The 20,006-nt window shown below is 44.0% G+C and overlaps 1 protein-coding gene and 1 long non-coding RNA gene across 14 annotated transcripts in view; both read left to right on the top strand.

The window, feature by feature from the left end:
* AUH (AU RNA binding methylglutaconyl-CoA hydratase) overlaps positions 1-20,006 on the top strand; it is a 454,909-nt gene that overhangs the window by 93,307 nt on the left and 341,596 nt on the right. The gene's annotated exons all lie outside the window — the stretch shown is intronic.
* LOC125924388 (uncharacterized) lies at positions 645-19,812 on the top strand. 2 transcript variants are annotated; one of them, XR_007458375.1, is made up of 3 exons: positions 645-13,373; positions 17,625-17,683; positions 18,445-19,812. It is a non-coding gene; the product is annotated as an uncharacterized LOC125924388 (long non-coding RNA). The 2 variants fall into 2 exon arrangements; XR_007458374.1 differs by having other exon boundaries at positions 17,625-18,359.

The raw sequence follows: 20,006 nt of genomic DNA, 5'->3' as shown, positions 1-20,006 counted from the left end.
CGGCAGAGTGGGGACAGTGCTGGTGTCATGGGACGGTCCGGAGGCCCAGGAAGGAGTGAGGCTGCACAGAGCGCTCACAGCAAGTGTGGGGGTAAGGGGATTAAATACACACGCGTTTGTACAGTCTCCATGAGGACGGGAGAGTTAACACTCCAATGCGTGAAGAACGCCGGCACATGCCTGTGAAATCCGGGCCGCACGCTCGCCATCCTCACGTGTCCTTGAGTTGTCCTGCCACACCACAGCCGTGTGGGAGCACCGGGTTTTACGGTAGCGCAGCACGGGGGGCAGCCGCCGCAGCTCTTCCTTCCTGGACCCGCGAGAGCAGGTCACCCTGATGCGCACACATTGGCGCGGGAGATGTCCAGAAGCCTAGGAGGTGCGGAGGAGCGGAGGCCCCGTGAAGGTTCTGTCTCCCTGTCAGACGGCGAAGAGATGCCGTCCTGCAGAAAGCGTGAGGACCTCGATTGTGGGGACGGCCGTCGGGAGAACCCGACTGAGCACCTGCCCTCGTCGCTCGGTGCCCGACGATTGAATGTCTATTTCTGTCAGCGTGGAGATTAAACAAAAGCTGAGCAGAAGCGATCTTAATATCTTGTTGATTACATTCCAGAACGAAAAGAAATAGCAGAACATTAAGCCCAGCCGCCATTTGCTCTAATTACCCCGTGCGAACTGGAACTGGTAGCTGTCAGGCCTCGATTGAAGCTTCGGGAAGGTTAGTGCCGGCTGCACGCAGTAACGTGTCTGCGAGCAAATGCACATACCGCAGCCACCATTTGGAAGCACGCTCTTTTGTATTTAACGTGTTGCAGAGTATTTCATGATAGGGTTTGGACGGATGCTGCTGTGAGTTCACATTCACTTTTTGCATCATTTCCAGCAGACAAACAGAAGTGCTTTCAGCTAAATCCCGAGTCCCTCTATGTAAGTGGGTTTCTGGGTTCTGTAGAACTGAGCATTTGGAGGTGGGAACTTAGAAACGTTATCGTTTTAGACAAGTGTTTTGAGACATCCTTCTAATAAAGATTTATACATGTGTACATATATCCTTTTTGAACTGTTAATATGTAGCTTTTTTTTGATCTATGAATTTCAATTTATACATTAGTGTTTTTACATCCGATTTATACATTAGGTTTTTCTAGATCTGTGAATTCCGGTGTATACATTATGCAGTTTGTTCATGTTAGAATGTTTACTTTCTCTTTCCTTTTTGATTGGAAGGATTGAGTTTTCTATAATAATATTTAATCTTCATGAAATTTAGGTCTTTTAAAAAGCATTGAGACAAGCGTGTTTTCTGTATCACGGTGATGAATATCAGTTTGCAAATTTATTTGGATCGTACGCAAGTCTATTTTCGTGGGTGAATAACGACAGTGTTTGATTTGACAGTTAACTACATATGGCACTTGGTAGGCTACCCCTGAGTCTGTCCCAGATTGGTTCTTTATTCACATGGATCACAATCTGAATTGGACAAAAATTCTAGGTAGAGCCCAAACAGAAGGTGTTTATTCCTTTACTACCCTGTAGGGAGCATCTAGCTTGAGTCCTTTGAGAGCCATGGCCGTGTGAATATGCTTACGTGTATTGATTTACTCACACTGAGAAACATTTCAGTATTGCTAGATGTTGATCGTCGATAGTAGACATTTGTTGCTTTCAGCTGTTTGGTATCCATTCCCCTTCCTGAAAACACCCCAGTTTCCAGTAGAACATTGGGCATGTTTGCACTAAGGAGGGAGCCAGAGGGTGCTCGCTCCCCCTCCCCCCCCTTCCCTGCCCCCCCCCTCCATAGGAACCTTGAACTCCAGGGTGCGGCAGCGGGGGGAGGCTCTTCCTCAGGACTCTCCAGGGACCGGTAGAGGCACCCCCCCCCCCTCACCCCAGCATGGGTCTGACTATGTCATTGCTGGTTGTGTTTGCCTGGTGACTGCCTGTCACCTTCCAGAGTCCTCGTTGATTCTCTGAGATTCTTCCAGAAATCCCCCCTGTTCTTGTGCTAATCAGAGTCCATTTTAGTTGCTTATCACCTTCATGAGAACATGGCTTGGCTAATGAAGCATAACCTTTACTAGGCTGAAGTGAAATTTTATTTTTAGTGGAAGTGTCCTTGTGGCTCCTACGGCTTGTGGCTCAGATCCCTTCCACTTGCCCGTGGGCCCCGCCCGACAGACACTTGGTTTCCCTTGTAATTTAGTGTTTAAAGATATGGTTTGGACAGGTCTGGAGAGCAGACCTGAAAGGCATTTGTTTGCTGACTTGTATGTAAACTCTTAGGAACTCTTCCCAGTGCCCCAGTATTTAAAGCCAGATAGTTGTTGGATGGTGTGTGTTGTGAAGGGGCTGCTGAAATCAAGTGTTCCCTCCACCTAATTTCTGTATAATGTAATTGAAAAAATAAGTACAATAAATACTTTATTTTCCCTCTTGTAATTATAAGTGACAGTTTTAGGGCTAAACCTGTAAGGTGACTGAACCGGAAGCATGACATTTTAATATTCATCACATAGAATAAAATATACTGTTATCATTGAAGGCGTTGGTGTCCAACTAAAACTAAGGTATTGCTGGAAGAATTGTGTGTTGAAAAGAAACGGAGTGTTTTTTGCAGTCGTTATGAACGAGTGGAATGGAAGCTGTGTTTCTGTTTAGCTCTGTCACTGCGCGGTTTAGTACCAGGTCACCGTCCGACTGTCTCACAGCCCTCTGCATTCGGCCGTCTGGGCAGATAGCCACTCCGCTGGCCAAGCCGTCTCTTACGAAGGGGCTCGGGGGAATAGTTTCTCAGACATTCGGGAAGAGTGTATTGTCTGAGTCCTGTCACCTCTAAGGTGACCCGGGTGGAAGAACGCCCAGGGGAGCGTCTCCTGTCACGGTCCGTCTTATTCCCAGGCGTAGCTGTTGGATTATGCGCGGTGTCTTTGGATATAGTTAGACTCCTCGCCACTGAGCGAGTGTGGAGTTTTCACAAGACCTAGAATGCAGCAGTGCCTGCGCTGGAGAGGCGCCCCGGCCTTCAAAAGAAGACTGTGACCTGGTGGCAACGGGTATAATTGCATAAAAATAGAAGCTTGGGGTTTTACAACAGTCCGCGTATGAAGTGTCCCATTCTCAGCGTGAACGTGTACGTGTGGGCTCTTTGCACATTCGTGACGTTTGCAGACACTTCAAGTTTTGCACCCTTCCCAGTGCAGGAGTGAATTAAGTCGGTGAGTTGACTGTAAGCAAAGAGGATGTTTTCATTATCGAACTGTTACACGGGATGGAGAGGCTTGTGGATCGTGCTGGAGCCCCACTTAATTCAAACCTTGGAGAAGTAGTGTGTGCTGTCTAAGAGAAAGAAACCGTGCTCTGCATGAGGAAACCCTGATGGTGATATTGTTAAGGGGAGGTTGGCTCCGTTGGTTTCTGGTCTGATCCTCATCCTACCTTCCTGGAGGGCGTCCTCAGAGTCAGCTGGCGTCGATGTCTGAAAACCAGGACGGCGTGTCGCTGAAGCTGGGGGACGGCGGGACCGACCTGTGAGTCCAGGATCAGGGCTTCTGGGCAGGAGTGTGGTATTTGGGTGGAGGGGACAGAACCAGCCATTACCACACTGCTGTCCTTCTAGGGCAGTGGCCCGAGGAGGAGGAGGGGAGCCTCCAGAGTAGGGAAGAGAGCAGGAAGGGGAGGTGGAGACATTCACTTGCCTCTTCTCTGTGAACCAGTGTGAGACACAGGCTTGTTTGGGCACCAACTGGAAGTTGAAGGTGCTGATCTCTTTAGTTTCAGCCACGACCAAGGAGGGAGGGTACACATGCCCACCGGTAGCTTCTCATCCACTCTCCGCTTGGGGAGCACTGCGGGGGCAAGTAGGTGAGGCCCAAAGGAATTGGAAAATGCAAGCAGCTGAAAGCACACATATGAAAACCTTGGATTATTCTCCTTGCCTATTACGGCCATCAAACAAGAACCAGACGCCACGCAAAGGGAACAGGTGAATGGTCAAGGCAGGAGACCGGCTGCATGCTGCACTGCGAAAGTTTGGGCGTAAACGGGACTGGGCTTAAGTCATTTACTAACTGTGGCAGGTTACTCATGATGGCCAGCTACTTAGGTCTCTGAGCTTTCCTTTCTTTGTAAAATGAGAGTGATGATAATATCCATATGCAAAGCTGTTGCAAAGGTTATTATCTTTGCCACCTTTTAACAACGGCTTTGTAAACTGTGAAGTACCAGATAAGTGTTCCTTTCTCCGTGGAGTTTTACATCTGTAAGCTGGCGAACCTTCCTAGTGTTTGCATTACTGAATCTAGGTCTTGGTGATGCGTAGGTGGGTTAAGCTGACACTTCCTGTTCTGCTCTCAGGACTTAGAGTCGAGAGACCAGGATGATGGGGCTGGAAATCTAGTTTTGCTCCTGACCAGCATTGTGTTTCTCAAACTTCCCACCAAAGCACACCTAAAAAGGAACACGTGCGCATAGGGTGTTCAAGCAGTCTGCCACAGGCTCATGGTTTTTCTAAAATCACATTTTATTTTACAATCTGTGAAGTTTGCAGTCTAGCCTAAGCAATATTTATATTAAGTTGCATATACCTTTTAAGTTACCTATCAGTAAGATGTTAAAAAGAGGGAGGGGGTTCTGGCGATTGCTGTTAACTTGGTGGACAAGATGGGGTTGCCCTAGCCGGTGACTTCATGTGCCTCTAGACCTATGAGCACATACACCTGATTCCTGGGCCGCTCTTACTTGTTACAGAAGAGGATTGACTGTGTCCTGTGTCCCCTTCTGGGCAGTTTTTCTGTGAGAGCCCATGTAACAGATACTGCAAGGAACTCTTGACCTGATTACAAAATCAAATTATACAACACACTCATTCTTACAAAGCAGTTTCTACGTATTGTGTAATTCTCATCCTTATAGGTCGGTCACAGAGGACTTTGCTCAATAGAGTTTATTGTTGTAGAGGCCACAAGTTATCAAATGTTACTTGCTTAAAATATTCTGGAAAGTTAGTCATTAGCACATGACATTTCATTACGGTGTCCTATTTTTGTGTGTCATTGTAACTTTCCATTATAAGCTTAAAAATGATGAAGGCTTCCGGTCAAGAAGGTAGGCTAGGCACTGAGCACTGTTAATTGCTCTCTGTCCATTTTAAAGCCTCATCAGAATGAAAGCACAGAATGTTTAAAAACAAAAAGAGACGAAAGGTACAACCATCCGCCAATAAATAGCAAACCAAAGGGAGAGAGGTCATCAGCCAACGAGATTCAACAAAGTTTTTGGGGTTTGGGAGATGAGACGGGTTGCAAAGCGCTAGCCTGTGTGTATTGCCAGGGGGCCTGTGCAGATGCGGGAGGCATTGTCCCCTGCAGGGGCTCAGAGTCAGCAGCTGTTTTAGAGCTTAGAAACTTAGACATGAGGTTTCCCAAAACGAGGTACAGTCGAAGGGCCGGGTGTACAATTGTCGCCCACCCCAGTCCCCCACACCCCACCCTCCCACCGCAGGTGTGCGCACTCCTGGAGGCAGAGGCCGCTGGTGTGCAAGGTCAGGCAAAATGGGCAAAAGCCGATTCTTCCATAGATAGGAAACTAACTTCAGAAAATAGGACTTCTGATGGGGAGTTTGGTTCCACTGCAAAGCCCTCCTCCTTCTTTGGGGTCTGCTGCTCACCAATCAGGTTCTTTTCTGCCTATGCCAAGTAAAGCCTATCTTGGTCACACATAAGCTCAGAATTTCCAGTCAGAGAAGAGGCCTTCCTAAAATACCCAGTGACGCAAGAGTGGAGGAGAGCGACTCCCGTTCTCCTGTGTTCCCGTCTCTAGTGAACATACAGACCCACGGGTCATCGAGTGTATGACACTTGACACATGAAAGAAAAAGGTGGGCCTTAAGGAGAATGGCTAATGCAGAAGCAATGATATTACATAAAAGGGCTATTAGATTCATTTTTAAAAAGAATTGCTGAAATGGAAATGTCAGTAAAAAAAATATGAGGGAATAAAGTGAAGTAATCTTCCCAAAAATGGAGAGCCAAGACCAACAAAATGCAAGAACAGAGACATGAGAAATGAACCTGTGAGGTTTGGTATTTGGCTTAATAGAAGTTAGAGAAAAAGAAAGAGAGGAAATTATCAAAAAAGTAAAGGAAGATAATTTCCAGAGGCAGGAGAGGTATGTGTCTCTGTATTAAAGGGACCCACCGAGATCCAGCATGATTAATAAAAACAAGACACCCGTGGGTATGTTTTTGTGAAATTTCAGTGCTTTAAGGAGGAAGGTAAGATTGCAAAAATGTTCAGAGAGGAAGAAAGACAAGTTCTCCATGTGTGAAGGAACGTCAGACTGGCGTCAAAGTGTTCATCAGTGGTACTGGATGCCCTAGGTATTGCCCACGGGATCCGAAGGTAAACCGACTCAGTTCAGTATCTGACAAACTACTGTTTGTTGTGACAGCAGAATAAAGACATACTGAGATGTACGAGGACTAGATAAGGTAGCTTCCCAAGGACCCTTCTTGAGAAGATGGTTGAGTGTGCACCCCAGCAAAACGGGAGAGTATCCAAGAAAGACAGCCTTGGCCCTCAGGACACGGAGTAACCAACCTACCTGAGCAGCCAGTGCAAGAGCACCGGCTGTGAACCAGGTCCAGACGACAGCGTCCGAAGTGGAGCTGGGGCACAAGGCTTCTGAGGGCCCCCCCAGCCCTGCCTTCCGAGACTTAGGAAGAATTCCAGTTGGGGCCTGTCAGAAGAAAGGCCATGGTTTTAAGTGATCAGTGGGAAAAGTAGGTCCCCTCAGTCCTAAAACTAGAATTTTTTTATTCTTGGAGTGGTCAGGAGGTCACGCCGTTGCATTTGTTTGTAAAGAATTCAATGTAATTTTGACGCACCCCTTTGCTTGGCATTAAATGATACGTATATATTGTAATGTAGATGCTGGTTGTGGATTGTCAACATTTAGAACAAGTCTGCGACACGGAAGGTTTGGGTGCTGTTTACTTCCAGGTATGAATGGTTACCGTCTTCACACTATTAGAGGAAAAGTGTGGCGACTCCAGCATCCAGAGCCGGCTTGTCAGAACGGGAATTTGTATTCCGTTTACTTAAAATCGCAGTTAGTATTAGAAGGGCTCAAAATTGAGAGTCATAGTTGAAGGTCGGTGAAGATGAGTTAAATTCTGATTTTTAAATCTAGGAAAATCAGTAGACGTTATGTAAGGTTATTCAACCTGGAAACCTAAATATGTTCATTTTTTTGAGTTGTAGAGATAACTGTCAGAGGAACAAAAAACGGTCAAATTTTTTTCTGGAGAATGGGACTCAGGGTGGGCAGGAAGGGTGGAAACACATAAATTCTTTTGTGTTAGATTTGTTCTACATGTGCATATTTTGAGAAAACAAAACATTTAAAAATATTTCCCAATTTAGTGTTTCACTAATCCAGACCTGTAGTGAAGTTTTACCAAAGAGACTAAACCGTTTAAGTAATTGACTGAATTAGTGTGACAGTGACCTTAGCAAACAAAGTAATATGAAACTTTCGCTTTGCTCCTGGCTTTTTAAACTGAGTCATCACTTTGGACCACAACAACAGCAACAACAACACATTGAGTGAGTAACTCTTGTTTCCATTACTAACCCTAACAGTTTTTCCCCCTGAAAACATTTGTGCTTCTGTAACTGTCAGTTGTGCGGATAGCGTATAAGCAAATTCAGCCTACTTTTATTGTAATAGATTCGAATTTCAGCCCAGAATCCGGTAGACTGAGTACGCCGATGACAAATAATATCCTGTTTGGTAAGCAAGGTGTTGGGAGTGAGGATGGGCCACAAGGTCCTTTCCAGGTTGACTCAAAAGGGAAGATGTGTTTGCAGTCCTGGTGCTGTTCGTTCTCCATTCCGAAGATAAACCTACGTCACGTTAACTAGAAAGAACATGTGGATAACCTCAAAACGTAGACACACTGTGCAGAAACATCAGCACAACCAAAGGGCCTCCAAGCACTCAGGAAAGACATCTGTTGCCATGGCTGTACATTTCTTATGTTCCCTTACTTGGGATTGATGAGTCCCACTTGTCCCTCCCCAAGCAGAGTTCTCGTCGGGGCCTTCTTACTTTGTGACTCTTTCCAAAAGCTGGATGTATTCCCTCATCCTGGCCCAAACAACTTCTTATGCACAAAATAGGCAGCTGGCCCGCAGGCCACGGTTTGCCAGTCTTTGTTACAGTAATTAAGAACATGGACTCTGGAACTGGACTACCTAGATTTGAATCTTAGCTTCCCCACTAATTGTGGGACTCAGTTTTGTCATCATTAGCCGAAGCTCGTGGAAGTACCAACACCACACTGTTTTGTGAGAGTTAAACGACGTAACATATGTAAGGTGGTTCAGAACAGTGCCTGGGCCATGCACCTGCCCTTTACGTTTGGCTGGTATTTGAAATAGGGCACGAGTGGCTGTTAAGTTGACTCTCATGTGCTGACTTACCGTGGTGAGAGTCCTGGAGGCCACCTCTATGTTCGCTGGAAATAATACTGTCTAATTAACTGTGTTTGAGGGGAAAAAGACCATGGCAACCAGCCCAGGTCTTTGCTACTTCTTGTAAATGACCCTTCTATCCTCAAGTAACCTCTCCGTGATTAGGAATATAATGCTCTGTTAAAATGTTGCTTTTGGGAAGTAGATTCAACGCAAATTGTCTCAGGTTACACTAAATTTTATAGGAACGTGACTAATACAAATTTAAGGCTGGCAGGCAATCAGTATACGAAGTACCCTTTAAAGATATTTCAGGTAACTGTGATGTATTTTGATAACATTTTGCAAAAAAATATATTTAGAGAACTAAGGAGTACGTTGAAAAGTATGAACCCAGTGGAATATAAGCCGGACATGCTTGTATTTCTCTTTACTTTTGGCCTTACTGAGCTTTTTAAAATCTTCTTTTCCATCTGCTAATGAATTCTCGATTGATTCAGTAACTTTCTAGTCACTTTTTGTTTCTTATAAGAGAAAGACTCCTCTCAGTTTAGCTCAGTTCAAAGCTTCAGTCGTATGTCCAGTTCAGAGTGTATCCTTGTTCTGTTTCTAGCCACAGTGGGAGTAACAGAGACCAGATTTCCTTAAATAAACCACCTTAAATAAACTAGAAACTTGGGCAGATAGATGAAACAACTGGATATAGATAGTACACTATCACTATAGATTGTGATCCTGAGATAAAACAGTCAAGGAAAGCCCTAAAATCACCGCAGCTTTCTTCCTAGAGGCATTTTCTAGACTCCAAGAAGTAAAACCCAAGCAGTCTGAAATGGTCTTATGGGAAGCTGAAATGGATTAAGCATGTGGGGAACAGTACAGGAGAGGAAGTGATTACACAGAAGAATAACTTCAGAAACGGGTGACCTTGAGTTTGTTGCTGAATACTAGGATGTGCTTTCATAGGCCAGATGGAGAATGACCAGGTAACTGGTCTAATTAACTAATTAAGAAGAATAATTCCCAGACTTCATAAAGAGAGACTGGAAAAGTTCCAAATTCTGAGAGGCTTTGTAGGACACACTCTGAATTAAGTGGATATCTGGAAGGATTATGCTGTAGGAGGGCCAAACTAGCCGTAAAATAACAAGTTTTCTACACCTGCCCTAACAGAGCTTAAAAACAAACCTTGCAAAGACCCACCAGTTTTGCAAAGAACTTAATTGCCTGTGGTACAAAGCCCAATATGCTTTAAAGGAAAACAACAAAATGTGGGACACAACTTAGTCAAATAATGTCTAGCAACCAATCAAATATTAGTAGACACAATGAAACAGAAAAAAATGTGATGCAGGAGAATAAGCAGTGAACAGAAAGAAACAGATTACAACAGAGGTGATGGAATTTGCAGAAAAGGACTTCAAAACACTTGATTGTATTGGTCCTTAAGGATTTAAAAGAAAAATGAGCATAATGAGAGAATTGCAAGGTATAAAACAGAACCATGTAGAACTTCAAGGGCTACGTATTACAGTCTCTGAAATGAAAAAAAAAAATGGCAGAATTAATAGCAGAGTAGATATTACAGAAGAAAAGTTAGTGAATTTGAAGACACAGAAGTAGAAAATCAAAACCAACGCACACAAAGAAATGAAAAGTGTAGGAGCACCTGGCTGGCTCAATCCGTGGAGTATGCAACTCTTGATCTCAGAGTCATGAGTTCAAGCCCGATGCTGGGTGTAGAGATTGCATAAATAAATAAAACTTTAAAAAATGGTTTTTTTTAAGGTTTAAGAAAATGAATAGAACCTCAGTGTCCTGTGGAGTAGTATCAGGTGGTCTAATAGATTTTACCTGCAGTCACAGCGCAGTGCAGGTGGGGAAAGAAGAAATACTTGACAAAAGAATGACCAAAGTGTTTTCATATTTGATAAAAACTAAAGCTCTTTATTGTATCTTCTGTTCTTTGCATCTAAGAGCTATATACTGTCATTGGGATATTTAAAAATACTCATTCATATCATTTCCTGTTAGCTTTATTCTCACAAAACTCTATTTGAGAAAGGCTACTTGAGATCAACCACTAAAAGAACTTTACATACAACGAATGAGCCAGTAGTGAAGATAAAATGGAATACTTGAAAGTGATCAATCTTGGAGACAGTAAAAGAAGAACAAGTAAAGTCAGATGAGAAAAATGGAAAACACAAATCAAGATGGTAAATTTAAACCTAACCATGTTGGTAATTATATTTCATGTAAATTTTTCCATACAGTGTAATTAAGAAGCAGAGACTGTCAGAGTGCTTAAAAAAGTAAGCCTCATTTATATGCTATTTATAAGAGACACACTTTAACACCCAGGGGTGCCTGGGTGGCTCAGTCTGTTAAGCATCTGATTCTCGATCTGGCTCGGGTCACGATCTCACAGTTTGTAGGTTCGAGCCCCGTGTCCGGCCCCACGCTCACAATGCAGAGCCTGCTTGGGATTCTCTTTCTGCCTTTCACACTCCAGCCCGTGCTCGCTCTTGCTCTCACTCTCTCTGAAAGTAAATAAATAAACTTAAAAAAACACGCACACACTTTAAAGATACAGATAGGTTAAAACGAAAAGGATGGAAGAAGATAAGCCGTGCTAACGGTATGAGCTTAACATCCCATAAAACTAGGCTTCAGGACCAGGAATCTTAACCAGTCATGGAGAGACATTTCATCGTCATGCAAGAGTGAATTCAACAAGATGTAAAAATCCCGAACCTGCAAGCGAGTATAATAACACAACTTCAAAACACACAAGGCAAAATTTCTTAGAACTAAAAGGAAAAATAAAGAAATCCGCTATTTTTGCTGTAGATTACATAGTTGATGGAGCAAATGGAAAGAAAGTTAGTGGGGATATAGAAGACTTGAACTTCACTATGAAGTAAGTTGACCTAATGGATCTTTTCAGAGAACTCTACCCAACAATAGAATTCACATTCTTTTGAAGCTGTACATGGAGTATTCATCAAAATAGAAATATGGGAGGGGGGCCTGGGTGACTCAGTTGGTTAAGTGTCAGACTCTTTGATTTTAGCTCAGGTCATGATCTCGCGGTTTGTGAGTTTGAACCCCGTGTCGAGCTCTGTTCTGTCAGCATAGAGCTCACTTAGGATTCTTTCTCTGTCCCTCCCCTGCTCGTGCTCTTTTTCTCTCTCAAAATAAATAAACATTTAAAAAACCCAGAAATCCCTAAAATTCTAAAAAAAAAAAAAAATTAGAAATATGGGAGTTAAATATATAAACTAAATCTCAATAAATGTTAATTTAAATTTGAAAGATTGAAATAATACATACTGTATTCTCTTACCCCAACAGAATTGAATTAAAAATCAGTAACTGAAAACTATATGGAAGTTTCCAAATACTTGGAAATAAAAGAATATACTTCAAAGTACACCTGACAGTCAGTGAAGAAATCACAAGAGAAATAGGAGATATTTTGAACTTAGTGAAAATGAAAACAACATTAAATTTTATGTGAGAAAGTAATGCTTAAAGAGAAATTACAGCTTTAAAAGCTTACATTAGAAAAAAAGAAAGATCTAGGACCAGTGAACTAAACCTCTATTTTCAATAGCAGGGAATTAGTTTGCTAACTAACTTGAATATGAAAACAAAGAGCAGGGAATTTATTAGTGAAGAAGGACTATGCGCAAACAATACAGAAAACTCAATAAAACCAGGGGCAAAAAGGGAAAAAAAAATGTTTAACAGTGCTAGCTAACCTGATAATTAAGAAACAAACAAAAAAAGGAAGACCTAAATTATCAATATTCTGATTAGAGGATAGGCCATCACTACAAATCCTATAGCTATTAGAGGATAATAAAAATATCATGCATGACGTTATGCCAAGAAATTCACCAACTGGAAAGGCCTATGAGAACCCAAACCTGATACTAGAAGAAATAGAAAATCTGAATACTTCTGTATTTTTTTTAAGAGGGTGAATTTGTGATTAAATGCTTTTCTTAAACCAAACGGTGGGCCCAGATGGCTTCACTGATGGAATCTATCAACCTTTTAAGGAAGAAACACTAGCAATCTTACCTGAGTCCGTTCAGAAAACACAAGAGGGGAGAATAGGTCTGGACTTATTTTATGAGGTCCTCATTACTTTCTTGCCAAATCAGAGAAAGGTGGCTAAAAGGAAAGAAATCTACAGACTAGTATCCCTCGTGAAGACAGATGTTATGATTCCTAACAATTTCAGCACATCAGACCCAGTAATCTGTAAACAGGTAAGTTGGGTATGGGAGGTACACCCTCACAGGAGCCCCTGACGGATGTGCATTCAGGAACATTACTGTGAGCGCTGGAAGGAGGGGCTGCGGGAGGGAGCTTCTGCTTCTCGGCACCGGGAGCCTGCGGCTGTATTTCTCCTTGTGTCTTTTGCTTTCTTGTGTTTGAAATGCCAGCGGGCTGGGGCTAGAGGCCGGGGAGTGGGGGGGTCATGACTGACTCGGGCGTCACTGATGTCACGCTACATGGTAGGAGCTTGAAGACCTCCGTCTGGCCGTGCTCCTGCCACTTGTTTGTTGCACGCACCCTCGCTCTATCACTTACCCACCCCGATTAAATTGTGTCAAAGCGTATTAAGTGCCAGGGGCTGTTCTGGGCACCACAGATCCAGTCCTCAGTCAGTCAAAAATCAGTAAACCTCTATAGCAAATAAAAAGAAATTTAGAGAAAGATAATACATCACAACTAAGTAGGATTTATCTCGTTTGTGAATCCGTATAATCATATAAACAATAAAAATTTGTATGATCATCTCAGTATTTGCAGGTATGCAGCATCTGACAGAGTTCAACATTGATTCGTGATTTTTAAAAAGCTCTTAGTTAAATTTGGTAAGTAGGGTACTTCCTCAATCTGATCAGATGCCTTTATAAAACACTGATAGCTAATCCAGTCAGTGATGAAAAGCTAAACCCTTTCCCACTAATAATGGAGACAAGGCAAGAATGTCCACTCTGATCACTGAGACTCAACACTGCATGGTAGGCTCTAGCCAGTGCAGTGAGGCAAGAAGAAATAAAAGACATGCAGATTGGAAAGAAGGATTCAAATCCTGCATTCACAGGTGTCACGATCATGTTCAGAGAAGATCTTAACCAAAAACCGTTAGGACTAGTAAGTGAACCCGGCAGCGTCTCTGACTACAAGGTCAGACGTAAAAATGGGTTGTACTTCTGTACACACTAGCGATGCACGATTGCAAAATGAAATTTTATAAGTTACTCTTTTGTACAATAGCATGAAAATATGACATGTTTAGGAATAAATGTAACAAAATGTGTGTGAAACCTGTGCACCGAAAACCATCAAACATGGCAGAGAGAAGCGAAAGATGATCAAAATAAACGGAGAGATGGCACTTGCTCATATGTCAGAAGGTGAAATAATTATAAAATTGTCAGTTCTCCTCAAATTGATCGATAGGGTCAGTGCAACTTTAGCCTTTTTTGTGCGAAGTGGCCAAGTGATTCCGAAATGTCTACGGAGATTCAAAGAACAAAGTTGGCTGAATTACAAGGCCTGATCTCAAGACTTAGCATAAAGGTAAAGAAAACAAGTCGTCATGACTCTGGTGTGGGAACGGACCGCGGGAAGAGACTCAGGCATGTGGGGTCAGGGAGCAGAAGTCGCAAGGGGCCGGCAAAGGAAGTCCCACTTCTCTCCTTGCAAGAAGTGTCAGAGTTTCACAGTAATCTGGGTCATAGTTGTATTAGCAAATGTTAATTTAGGGTGAGTTAGATGAAGTGTTATTTTATGCCACTAAATAAAACATAAGCTTAATTGGTGCAATCTGGGTAGGTGTGTATTTGTTTTACAGTTTAGCCCCACTCACTGATTTTAATAGACTAGCCAAAAGCAATTTCAAATACTTCTGTATATTACAGAGAGATCGATTCCTGTTGTTTCTAAAATGAGAGAAACTGAAGCTAGATGTTTTTATGACATGATTTAAATTTAATTGTATTTAATTCCTATAAATAGAGGATAACATGCCAGAAGTTAGACCTTGTTCTTTATCTGTGTTTAAAATAGAGGAACATAATTTATAGCGCCTTGCTTCATGAGCGTTTAGCTTGTTTTTGAAAATTAAAATAAGACTTCTAAGTTAATTCTCATTATACGTACGACTTTAAATAATAAAGGCCATTTATAAACGATTTCTGTGTACCAAGTTAGCAGTTGAGTTTAAAATGAAATGCACAGTTTTATGATTCTGTGACGTCGTAAGGGGATATTATAAATAGCTTTTATGTAAAACTATGCATATGCATGTATAGGCTCATTTAATTATTAAAAATCACTTGTCAGGACAGTCATGGAAATGTCCTCTGTGAGTTTTTCTCAGATCTATTTCAGACTTCTGCATGTGTTACTATATTTATCTAATCAGCCTTGCTCCGAGGTTTGGTTATTTTATTACAAGCAGCTGTGCAAAGCTTTTTCTTTAAAAACGACATTCTTTTATGGTGTTGCCATCACTCACATATTACACATTTGGGCAGCAAATTAAAAGCGAGTAAACTGTAGCACTAGATAAAATATATGATGTCACTGTATTTCAAGATACCTTCATGGAAAAACTGCTCTTTTGAGACCATTTAAAACGGAAATATTAAAATTTTTTCAACCATAACCAAAGATATAATCAGCAATGTGGATTATCATTCATAGGTTTTTGAATATGAAACTTGTTATTCTGAGTTTAGCTGGGACTATATTTAGTATCCTAAGGGTCGATAGCATGCCAACATTTTTAATTAGTTTGCTCTAACGCTAAGAGATGTATACATACTGGTGTGTACATTTAGTGAGTTTGTATTACTGTCAGAAGGCTACCCTTCCAAACCCGTGACCCAAATGGGAACTTAGGGAATATGTAAACTCTTTCACAAGCCTAAACCTAGGACTCACTGCCACTTTCCTGCGACACTTTGGAATATTTTCAGTTCCAGGATACAAACTGATTCAGTTGACCTTTGAGTTTATTCTGTACGCGAGGTCCTGCGATGGGCATTATCTCATTGCCTTGTATTTCTCCATTAAGCCAAAAGAGGTAGATTCGTCCCATGTCACGGTTGTGGAAACTGAGTCTTTGAACCTTCTCCAGGGTCCCCATAGCTAATTCAGGTATTCGATCCCGCTGATGGATTGATGGCCCCACTCTACTAGTCAGGATTGTTGTTGGTTGAGAGAAGTGTTCTGGCGGCAGGAAGATACTCTTCACTTGTAAACGTGCTGCATGACAGCACATACGTGGTTGCTAATATAGGTAGTTGTTTACTTTTTCTATTAACTGAGGAGATGCTTGGACACGTGGCTGTCTTAGATTAACCGTCTCTCGTTTAGAATTCAGTTTTGTTTCCTCTACTACTCTGTTAATCCAGACTTCATTCCCTGCGCCCTGAGCACATCTGGCGTCTCGTAACTGGGCTCTGGGATTCTGTCCTCTCCGTGGTACATTTATGTCCCTATGGTGATTGCCGAGTTAATTTACTCCAGAACCTTCAGCAGCTGACCTCACCAAAGAAAGCATCACCTCGCCCTGGCATCGAAGACTGGAGCTTTCTTCCCAGCGTTGCCCTTTGGGCCCCGGTGCCCACGCCCCCTCCACCCCCCCCCGCCCCTGCCAGCCTCTGGAGACCCTCCCTGTTGTCGTGGGGCTGCGGGCCGAGCCGCACAGGTCTGCTGCCTTCAGTCCCCACCGCACCCCTCCTCTGCGAAGGCTTGCCTGGGTCCCGGCATGCCACTTGGTGACAGCACTTAGAATAAATACCTTGCCGTTGTAGCCCCAAGTCACAAAGTCGAGGAAGTTAAGGTGAGCAGAATAAGTCTGTGCACACCATCCAGAAGTGACCTTCTTAACACTCTGGCAGATTTTCTTCCGTCTGGTCTCCGCAGTCGTGTGTTCAGGACAACCCACGCTTATTTGTTATATTCTTGCCGCTCTTGTGTTTGGATACGGATCTTTAAGTGTGCCAAAATGGACGTTCGTTTTCTTTCCATTTTAATTAGTTTGAAATGTAGTTCTGTTCACTCCTTGCTGATTTTTTACATCATTACAATTTCTTGGGATCATGTTCTATTTAGTACCATGAAAATACGGTTTATATGCAGGAGAATTACTTGTTGTAACGCTTTGAGGAACACAGAGATGATCTCTGCAAAGAGACCTGTTTAGCTTACCTTGAGGGACTACTTTCGGAGAAGGTTCTGGAGTGTTCCTTTGCAAGGCGCCCTAGGGGGGTGAGGAAACGGCTTCGGGGAGCCACCCGCAGCCCTCGAGTTTGGGGATCACAGAAGAGCCATGAGACCACGAGAGCCAGCGTCTTGCCACACTTGATGAGAATCGCAGTCCGTGGACACAGAGCGATGCCTGTTGCGGGTGAGGGGGCCGCACGGCCCCCTCCGTCCCGTTAGGAAGCCCGCATGTGTCTCTGGAGTCTTCCATCCCAGGCCGTAATTTAGTTTCTGCTTGCACAGAGGGTCTGTGGGCCATGCTTGTGAACTCAGCACGATACAGAGGAGCATACCGTGGACAGGTTTAGTTTTGAGCGTATGTCATGACTTCCTGACAGGTATGGAGTCTGAGCATCTGCTAAACCCAGGGAGTCGCAGTCGTCCGCTTCACTTCTCACTGTTCTGTGTAGAGAACCCCTGAGTGTGCATTTTAGTAAGTGTGAACATGGCTACGGGACTGCGCTCTCCGGAGTTCTCCTGGATAGGAAACAAGTCGTTTGCATATCATCTGAGGTTGGAATGTATATTCGATACTGGCTTGCTTTAAACTTCCTTCAAGCAACGAGAGGATCTTGTTGAAGAAACTGTATGAGGAGTCGTTTTCCAGAGGGTAATAGACCTTAGTGTACTTCTAAATATTCTAACTCCTAAATTGGATTTAAAGGAAAAGGGAAATAAAAACAACATTAGTAACAATTGGTATAGGAGCAAGAAGTTTTCTCATTAAATGTTCATCTATTCTCTCTGTGATTTTGGTCCAGTAGTAAGAATATGAACGTTAACAGATTGTTCTGGCACCTCCATTTTAAAGGCCAACTTTAATGGCTTTGTTTCTTTGCCTTTAGGGTTTCATGATAACTTTGTTCCAGTTTAGTCCAGACATGTATTCTATCGATGTCGAGAGGTATCTCACTGCTTTTTGTTTCCAGTATGTGACGTCTTTGGTAACCCAGGTGTCCCCTACCCTTCGTGCTCCCGCAGCCCGTGGGGTTTGGGTTTCCGTGAGGTCGGCAGTCTTGCAAAGTAGTGATGCCCGTGTATGAACACGTAGCCGCACTCACGATCGCCTCTGGGGCCCGAAGCGGGGGTTCTGGCACCACCCCACAGACTCGGTGTGAGAATTAAGTGAGCTTACAAAGCACCTAGAACAGGGCCAGGCACATCAGAAGCGCTAGGTAAATGTCCCCTTGCTGTTTTATGAATGCTCTTTCACAAGGCACCGTTATTCTCATGTAACTCTCCCTTGATCACATGGTACAGTTTTCAAAAATGACTTCTGCTTCTCTCCCCCTACCTGTCACCACCCCTCAAAAAAAAAAAAAAAGGGAAGAAAAGAAAGATTGGTAGATGGGTAGGTTTCCTCAACAGCTTTTGTGGCTCAGCTAGACACAGAAAACCATCGAAAGGCAGAGAGGATTCAAATCCTCCCTTCAGAGGAGAGGGACGGTGAAAATAGTTACGTAAGCTGCCCCACAGTGCAGTCAGATCACCCCCGTGCCGAGGGCCCTGTGCAGTATCCCGAACTGTGTGCTGAACTGAAGGACAGCTCGGGGCCGTGGGCTTTTCAGGGAAGGAAGGAGGTACGGAGGAGGCGCGGGGTGCAGGGCAGCCCCTCTGTCCTGGCCTGCGGCCACACTCGGCTCCCTTTTCCTCTTTCTTTTACAGGCTCATTGGGAGTTTATATCAGTGGAAACCACAGCTTCTGGCTTTGTAGTGAACACACGGTCAGTGACTGACTTGTGTTCTGCACCCTCCAATGACTCCTCTCAGAAACCCAGCCACTTTGTAAGTAGTACAGACCCAACAGGAGTAAGCGTACAGGCACTCGCGCCCCAGAAACCCCACCCCTGTGCCGCTGAAGGCCCTACGAGAGGAGAAAGTTCCCTACTGACACTGGAGCTAGCTACCAGAGCTCGCTGTCCAGTCCTGGTAGAGAGCCCAGCGCTCGGATGTGTGTTCGTGTACTCTCGGCTCCGGGAAGCCTGTGCGGCTGCTCCGGAGGGACTGGCCGGAGCCAACGGGCTCTATCTTGCAGAGGAGTCATGGCGGCAAGGTCATCCAGCCTCCTCCCCTGCAAGATGATGACACTGATTTACTACAGAGGCCAAGTGGCATCCCTCCGGGGACCTCAGCCCCGCCCCAGACTCTGGGGCCGCATCCTTGCTCTTAGGCCACGGCAGGGATGTCGACGGGCTCATGGCCTTTCCATGCGCTGAGGGAAGTTTCCAGTTTGTTCACGAATAATTTCTCTTTATCAGGCCTTTCTGTGCCTTCGCAACTCCCGGAAGGGTGTGTTGGTGTGTAACCAGGAGTCCTCCCGGTGGGAAATGTGGACGGACCCCTTTCTGAGTCGGAGGACACAGAGCCCCTGGGTAGCTAGTCCCACATCCCAGCAGTGCACGGTCTGATAGGACGCCGGGCAGGGACGGGCTGCAAGAGTAGAGAGTCTGCGACTCGGGAGACCCCGGAGCCCTCAAGTTCTCTTCCTCTTAGTGAGATGAAAATTATGAGCGCTGTGTTCCAGAGAGAAGAAAACATAATGAATATGCCTTCAACATTTTGTTTTAAGGTTTTGAACCACCAGTTTAGAGTCAAATACTTGGAAAACACGGGACTGCAGCTAATAAGTCACGCGTCCTGCAACTCCCTGGGGGTACGGGGGACTCTGCTGTGTGCATGTGTGGAAACACCGAGGAGGAAGTTTCCTTGGTATTCCCGAGCCCTACGCCAGACCTGGCAGAGAGTGAGAACTCTGAAAACATCCTAAATGTTTGCCAAGTGATGCAGTGACCTTTATGACCCTGACAGGGCTGTGGTGATAAGACAGCTTCTCAAGGAGTGAGAGGAATGTGCTCACCAGGACAGGCTGTGGGGGGCCAGTGGGGTGGTGGGATTTCACAGGATGCCCCGGATCACCAGGGGGCGGGTGGCCACGCGCCGCCTGCTTTCTCTGGCGCCGGCTGGTCCTTTTAAAGCTTCTCTGCCCTTCACTCTGGACCTGGAGACCATTTATCTCCTCAGTTTTTTCTGTTTCCCAAAAGAAGGGGTTAGCACAGACTACAATTTCCAAAGAGTCCAAAGAGTTTAAGAAATTTTTTAATTTAAAATTTTTTTTAATTTAAAACTAAGAAAAAGAGTGGTCGATAAGCATATTCTGAACGTACACTTTAAGTCTACTTTTATCTGTCACATTCCTAGTTATGAGGAAAGGTACAAAATGTATTTGG

This window comes from Panthera uncia, chromosome D4 (genome assembly GCF_023721935.1).
Source record: "Panthera uncia isolate 11264 chromosome D4, Puncia_PCG_1.0, whole genome shotgun sequence".
NCBI classification, from domain to species: Eukaryota; Metazoa; Chordata; class Mammalia; order Carnivora; family Felidae; genus Panthera; species Panthera uncia.
This window is presented reverse-complemented; position numbering and strand designations above follow the sequence as displayed.